This window comes from Rutidosis leptorrhynchoides, chromosome 10 (assembly GCF_046630445.1).
Source record: "Rutidosis leptorrhynchoides isolate AG116_Rl617_1_P2 chromosome 10, CSIRO_AGI_Rlap_v1, whole genome shotgun sequence".
NCBI classification, from domain to species: domain Eukaryota; kingdom Viridiplantae; phylum Streptophyta; class Magnoliopsida; order Asterales; family Asteraceae; genus Rutidosis; species Rutidosis leptorrhynchoides.
The window spans coordinates 346,874,011-346,881,617 of NC_092342.1; the positions used below are offsets into that span (position 1 = coordinate 346,874,011).

General features: G+C 42.7%; 1 pseudogene; it reads right to left on the reverse strand.

Annotated features, from left to right (window-relative positions):
- Window positions 1–7,352, reverse strand: LOC139871944 (pre-mRNA-processing-splicing factor 8A-like; annotated as a pseudogene).
- Window positions 7,353–7,607: the final 255 nt, after the last annotated feature.

Below are 7,607 nucleotides of genomic sequence, written 5' to 3' on the forward strand. Positions count from 1 at the left end.
AACAAACTACACAGATTCACCAAAATATCTTAATCACAATATAACACCAAATTAACAATTAACTTTGTGTATACAAAAGCAATGATAAACAGATTGCATAACCGACTCACTTAATATTGTTGCTTCCAGCTTTAGAAGTACACAGCTCATAATCCAGCACACTAAAACCTCGGATCTTTTTAAGAAAATGTGTCCTCACGATCTCCTTTTGCTACATCACCCACTTCCAAATTACTGAACTCCAAAAAATGGGTCGGTCTGTGATCTTCATGATAATATTCACGTGGGGTCCCCAGCTTTATTCCGTACCTCATGTCAACTGTATGCTTTACTCCCATAAAATTGTAATTCCAAGGACCGTTATCAGGGACCATATAGAAACCCATAAAACGGTCACTTAAAAGCATTTGAACCTTCTCATAATGAGTCGGTAAATAACCATGAGGAATATTGCTTCCAGTATCCGTGTTCACCCGACCCCATTCATAACCTGCGGGAGTAAGCTTATACGCAGTCAACGAGCACGAACCGGGAGTCAAACTGCACGTCAGAATAATCGATTTCTCCCCATCCCATTTCTTGTTTTTCGCCAAAACCCGAGCATGAAACGTTACGTCCTGAGGCGAAAGTTGAACGAGCTCGTTTGGCTGAGTGTGCATCCATCCCAAAGGTTCAAGATCGTTAAGGAAGTCATGTTCAGGGAGAGCAGGCGGAAGATGTACTTGCTGATGCGTACCGCGCTGAGGTGGCATCACGATACAGCGGATTTCTTTCACTTGAGGATTATCGAGAGGACTTACACCGTACAAGTACCCAGAAATCTGAGTTCGTAACTCAGCAATGCATATGAATTTCTTCAAAATGTTCTTCGGCATGATGTACGTGTACCCCGTTTGGTTTATGTCATCTGAATTGTTTACATATATGCAGTTCACACGAACCAATCCGTCTGTGAACCAAACGCAGCTTGTTCGTAAGGACTTGTGGTGGTTACGATTAGTTCATCGCCATGAACGTTTGTGGTCCTGGTGGTGACAGCTGTCAGTTGACTTTGACTAGCTTCATTAGCCTGTCTCTCTATTTCAGCTACTTGCTGTCGTTGATGAGACGGTGGAGTAATTTCAGCTCCGAGTATGATGTCACGTATCTCGGTTTGTGTTAGTGCTGATGTATTTACATTATTCTTTTGTGCATAATCAGACAATATGAGATCTCGTAAAGCAACTTCAACCTTCACCCATTGATCATCCTTAAAAGACGGCCAGATGTGATGGGGCTCGGTTACGATCGTCGTATCAGGCTTGAGTAACATCTTTGTCTTCACGTTGTTCACATGTAGAGCACGCAAAATCAAAACGAGCCTAGAGAAAGCTGTGTACGAAGATATACTCGTCAACCAATCATCGTATATATTAAAGAGGACCATATGCGGTTCTTATGCCTTGAGAATCAGATCGCCAAATTTCTCGATTTTCAAACACGCTTGAAACGGAAGCCGCAACTCGCTTCCCTTAATAACGATATTTGGAAAATCGAGCAGATGAACCTCGAGCGGATCCAACATGCCTTTACGAGTGACAATGATCTGTTTAGGCTGTTCCTCGACAGGCAACGAACGAACAAGGGCGGCCACTTCTTCTGCTGTTTTCCACTTAGCCAATTGACCAAGACGTTTTTGACCCGCCCACACACTCGTATGTATAACCTTCAAAAACACCTGCCCTGTACGCGGGTTGAATATAAAAATAGCACCATTAATGACTTTTGTAGCGGAATTTCCTTCAAACGTCTTGTGACATGTCACACGATACACATTTGAATCATCAACGAACCATATGATTTGGTTACCGAAGATTTCTCCGTAGTTCTGAGACGAAAGATACGGTTCGGTTGGCTCCGAAGAATACAGCTGTAGTCCTTTCCTTATACGCTCCCTTAAAACGTATAATGCTGGATTTGACTTCATAATCTTATTCATAGCCTGCATGAGTAGCGGCGTTGACCCGGGGAACCAGTTACCAAAAGCAGAATGCAAATTGTATGCAAGATCTATACCAATCATCACCCCTGTCGGTGACGGGTATATAGACATGTTATCGGTGGTGTAGTCCATAAACTTAGCCCTGGTATAACGCTCGATGTCATGGGAATCATAATCACCCCAACGAAGCTGCACGTCAATCCAATACTTATTACTCGCTTTCTGATCGAATACGTCTCTTGACTCGGTTACCAGGCTCGGTTTTGACATGGGCCATCGATGTGCAGCGAATAGAAGAATATCAGCACACGAGCTGTTCATTTTGTAACTCTTTCTCGGATGGATTGTTTCCTTCTGTACGGTTTCGATCTCCAACGCATCCAGCTCGTTATCCAGTACCTGACAAAGATCCATCACAACACTTTCGTGTACCTTTTGCCATAAATGAGCACGAAAGATTTGAATAAGAGAGATCTTAAGTGTTGGAATCTTCCCGTGCATGAATATTCCGGTCAGATCGAGCTGCACTTGAAAGCCGACGTAAACATTAGCTCGGTTAATCGTAGGCGACCACCAAAGTGTGAACCGACGGTTTGGAATTTGGTTCAACCCTGATCTTTGAGCATTAGTCAGCTTCTTGTACTTCATCGACTCCTCAAAACCTGACGCTTTCTCCCAAAACAAACCCTCCCAAGTCGGGAAATACGTTCCCTTGAACAACGTATGCTCGAGAATACCCTCGACACCACCGAGTGCTTGGATAACATCAGTTCGGTAATTATTCAAGTTCCAAAGTTTACCATCGTGCCTTTGGTGGGTCCACCAAAATGGATTTTGTTTCGGGACTTGATATTGCTTAAATTCTGTCCGCACCCTCCATCCTTTGTCGTATGCTAACGTGTGCCGGTCCTTTTGGAACAAGGTATTAATTCTCGGTATCCCACGGTCCCACGAGTCTTCCAAGTCCTCGAGTGTTAACCGTCTGTTTTGTGACTGAGCTTCCTGGCGCTTCATAGCATATTCTGCCCATACACGTTGTGAATCGATAAACTCACTCTCCCATGGCTGAATATAACGGTATAGATTCGGAATCAACTGGTCTTCTTCATGACTCATACCACTCCTAAAATGTGTCACCCCAACGTCTGTCTGCTGATTGTACCGAAGATCACTCTGCGGAATCAATATGTGACCCATTGACAACATACCAAGACCTCCAATCTCTTTAGGTGTGTAGAAGATCACAGGAGGAAACCTGCTAGGCATTTTTGAATTTAAACCAATCTTGATACGCGTTTGGATCTTGTTTTCACATTTAACCAACAGATCTAGAAGTTCCTGTGTATGCACAGTCGCTTCACGGAAATACGTCATCAGACCAATCAGAGCCGTGTTCCACTTGTTCACGATTTTCGTGAATGTGGTGGACCCCGAACTCATAAGAATCTGTCTAACGCGATTTTCAAAGACTTTTATGTGTTCGTCATCAACACGTAAGAACGCCACTGCAGTACGCTCTTTTGTCACTTCATTCTGCAAATTCCAAACTCCATCTTTTGCGTTGCTGAATGCTTCTTGCGTTATCCGTATTTTCGGTAAAATACGAACCTCAAACCCACACATGCTAAATAACAGATTTGGATTGTCTTTGCTATAAACAGAGACAAAACCATTATCCCACTCCAAGGTTGTGATGCTCCGAGGAAGACGATTCTTCATGTCCCAAAATACACTTCTCCCAAGATTCACATCATGTTTCATTAACCTCATTCTCGCGTCCCTGGGCCAGCATTTTTTATTATTATAACCAACCATATTTTCATTATTAGGGTCAGGGTTTTCAGTAAGATAACGTTGCATAAGATCCCGAGCCTCTTCATGTGTAAAACGGAAAAGGATGTGCACTTTATCAATGTAACGGGAGTACAACCGTATCGGATGTCGTGTTTCAACTTTGGTGTCCCGAAAAGCGATGAACTCATTCGGCATTTGTGGTGGACCAGCAATCTCACTTGCACGGGTTAAACCAAGAAGTAAAAGATCCAACACAAGTCCATAGTACTGTACCACGAAAGAAGCAAACTGAAGACCACGTATCAGCCCATACGAGTTAGTGTGACTCATATCTTTATATGACAACACAACATTGTTCTTTGCTGTCACATAATCAGCAATATTGTGGTCAAGGACCAATCGTAGAAGCCTGTTAAACATCACCATATCAATCTTTTCGAAAAACTTCTCCAACTTTGTCTGAAGCATCACGACACACTGCCCATCACCAGTGTCCCATACACCCTGCAAATTGTTTATACCCTGGCACCATTTATAAACCAAGAGTGGACCAGGCTCTGAATCTGCCGGTTTGATCCAATTCGGAAACAAATGACGCTTGTCAGCTTCATACCATAGATACTGATCGAGATACGCATCTGTAATCTTTTCAAGTGGATCAATCTCATAAACTGGAATCAGATTGCTGTACAAGTCCATAAACTCAATACCAACTTCTTTGAATGCACGTTGGGTAAGAAGATGACGTTTTATTCTGGCTAACGCCTCGTGTGGGTTGTCATACGCTTGCTCGATCAAACCCAATTCCTCTCTTTGTACCCGACTTAACCTCACGGCCCCACTATAAGATTCTTTAAGCCTCTCAAGAGCAAGAATAAGAATCTTTGTGTCATGCTTGTAAGACATCGAAGGAAACGGTATCGGTGAAAACTTTCTCGATTCGAGCCAATGTACAGTTGTGGTATAAATAGCCACGGCTTCTTCTTGAGTCACATACGGACCGTCTTTAAGGTAATTGTGTTGTCGTTCTTGTTCTGCCTTCATCCAAAGACGAGTCAATCTCCCCAAATTCTTCCTACAAACAGTTTTATCAACAGTCGCACCCCGTCTTATACGTTCACGGTTATAATGTGAAACATCTGTCCACCAATCAGCTTTCGACTTGACATATTTTAAAATCATGTTCTCAAGTGGGACCAGTAGACCAGGAACGTTCCAAGGAACATTTGCCTTCCAACAACGCCATGCTTCACTCACGTGCTGCAAAACGGTTCTCGCCTTATTCTGCTTAATTCCCTCGGGCATTGCATCGATGACATCATGCATGACAGATGCACGAAGTTCCAGATCATGGTGACTTTCAGCGCGTTGCTTTGTAACAGTCTTAGCCACCCCTTTAGAAAGTCGTCCCTCAAATTGACGAGCGAGTAAATTTCCTAGCCACCTTTCAAGTAACGGCACTACACCACGGAGAAAAAACAGCCATACCCTCCACATAGGAGCCCAGAAACCGCACCCGGGTCCATTTCCAACGGGCCCGGTATTAAATCGATAATAAATCAAATGCTTTAAATCTTTACACATCCGAATCTGCCTCATGAGACGGTACTTGTAACGATACATACCGGTCAACTGGCCAACATGTGAGAAAATATACTGAAGACCATCAGCCAACTGAAACGCGTCCACATTCCCTAACCGAAACTGAACATGCGCGTCAACAACAAGCTTTGTTAACCGCAAGATTTCACGACATAAATGAAACGCATTCCCAAACCGTGACTTCTTACGCTCCTTTGTTGTAAGAGTCTTAACTGGTTTTAAGTTGAAATTATAATCAAGATGGAGATAGTTAATGTTCTTCCTATGAATCAACAGATTAAGCATGTTGTGCCCCTGCTTACAAACTTGTAGACCCGCTTCAACCCAATCGAGTTCTGTGGTCTGGAAAAAATTAGTCGCCTTAAGAGACTGAAACAAGTCCTTCTTCTTTTGAGCTTTAGGTGGTCTACGGTGCAACTCATTTAAAACAAAACACTTCAATAGTTTCTGGTAGCTAACCCTAACTTTAACCGGATATGAGGGCGGACAGTGTTCTTTAAACCACTCGGACACAAGAGGGACATCTTCAGCACGTCTCATTCGCCCAGACCTCACGTTAAACGGACGCGGTGCAAACAACAAATTAATACCAGCAGACGTCGCCTCTGTATATAACGGAGTGCTCGTAAGCAAAGGCCCCACACCCTCTGGCAAACAGAAAACTTCATCATCCTCGTACAGTTTCTTATCATGCTGATTTTTGTTTGCAGAAGTTATGGGGTGGATCAGGGGATCATAATAAAAAGCGGGCAAATCTGGATCCTCTGTTTTTATATACATGACCATCGGAGTACGATACACGCCTAATCTTACTTTCCTAGGCCTATTGTTATAAAGATAAGGGAAAGCAATCCTGTACTCGGTCCTTAAAGGCGACCGAATAATGAGTTTATTGATATCATTGAACTCGTTCCAATCCTCGTCACCTTTGTCCATGTCACGATACAAAGGTTCGAATTTCGGACCCCTGGGTACGCACACGTTAAGAGCTTTGGCAGTAAAAAACGACTCCATATCAAACAAGTAAAAGTAATTTCGGTCAACAAGATCAGAAAGTAACTGCCCTGCTAACCGATGGAGCGTAGCCATGATCGGGAGCGAAAGATGCCACTTTCGATAACTCGGTCCGTTAATAAGCTTGGTTTTCGCAAGAGGCTTATGATCATAAAACCAATTATACACAGCAGAATCTTCGTCCTCGTCCAATTGTAACTGAATCGGTTCCAACGGATCGACATCCAGAAGATTATCAGCGTAATCCAGTGGCGGCTCTTCGTCATCAAACGGAGGAAAACGCATTCTCTTAAAATGCTTTCGATCTCGCTTTTCTCGTCGCATCATGATCCACATAGTACTCCATTGAGCCATATATATTGGTTCAACAACCCATGGAGTTTCATTCACAAATGTGATTGCACCAGTAATGTGATACAGCACCTTAACGTTACGGACCTGTTCCCAGGGCATTGGCATGTTTTCTAGAAGCTTGTAGACTGCGTGAGGAATGAATTTAAGTGCCCCTAGGTATACACGTTTATCATGTCGATATTTTTTTGATGACACGTCACCATTATCCCTAATAATCTTCCTAACATGTTCAGGAGGCATATCTTCTTTCTGAGTCTCAATAAACCCTAATTTCCTTTTGGCTTCGTATCGTTTCGAGTTCAATTGCATCCACTTCCTACGTTTTTCTTCTAACCCCGATTCAGATTCCGCAGCACCACCAGCCGGTGGTGGTGGTATTGAGCCACCAGCACCACCAGTACCCGGCGGCGCTAACGGCGGTGGACAACCAGTCCCCGGAGGTGTAATCATGCCGTTATTGTTCCACATCGGTTCCCCGTTGTTGTAATTCCACACGATTCGTTATAACCTAACGATAAAACCCTATAAATTGTGAATACGAAAATTGAAACGAAATTTGAAAACGGAAGAAGGAAAGAAAACTTAACTTAGAAGTTTTGATGTTACTTTTTTTTTCGTGCGGCAAATCTCCAAAACGAATGGATACTTGGGTTTTTTTTCCGTCTTCGATTTTGTACATGCTCTTCAAAATCCCACGTAATCAATTTATACCCATGTTTGTTGACGTATGCAGCAAGGATTTATTCCGTATGAGTTTGATTTTTAGTCAAACTCTATTGACTTTCCCTTAAATATAAACTTAAAGTAACGTAAGTAAATATTTTTATTCAGAAAATGTAATTAGTAAAATAATTTATAATTA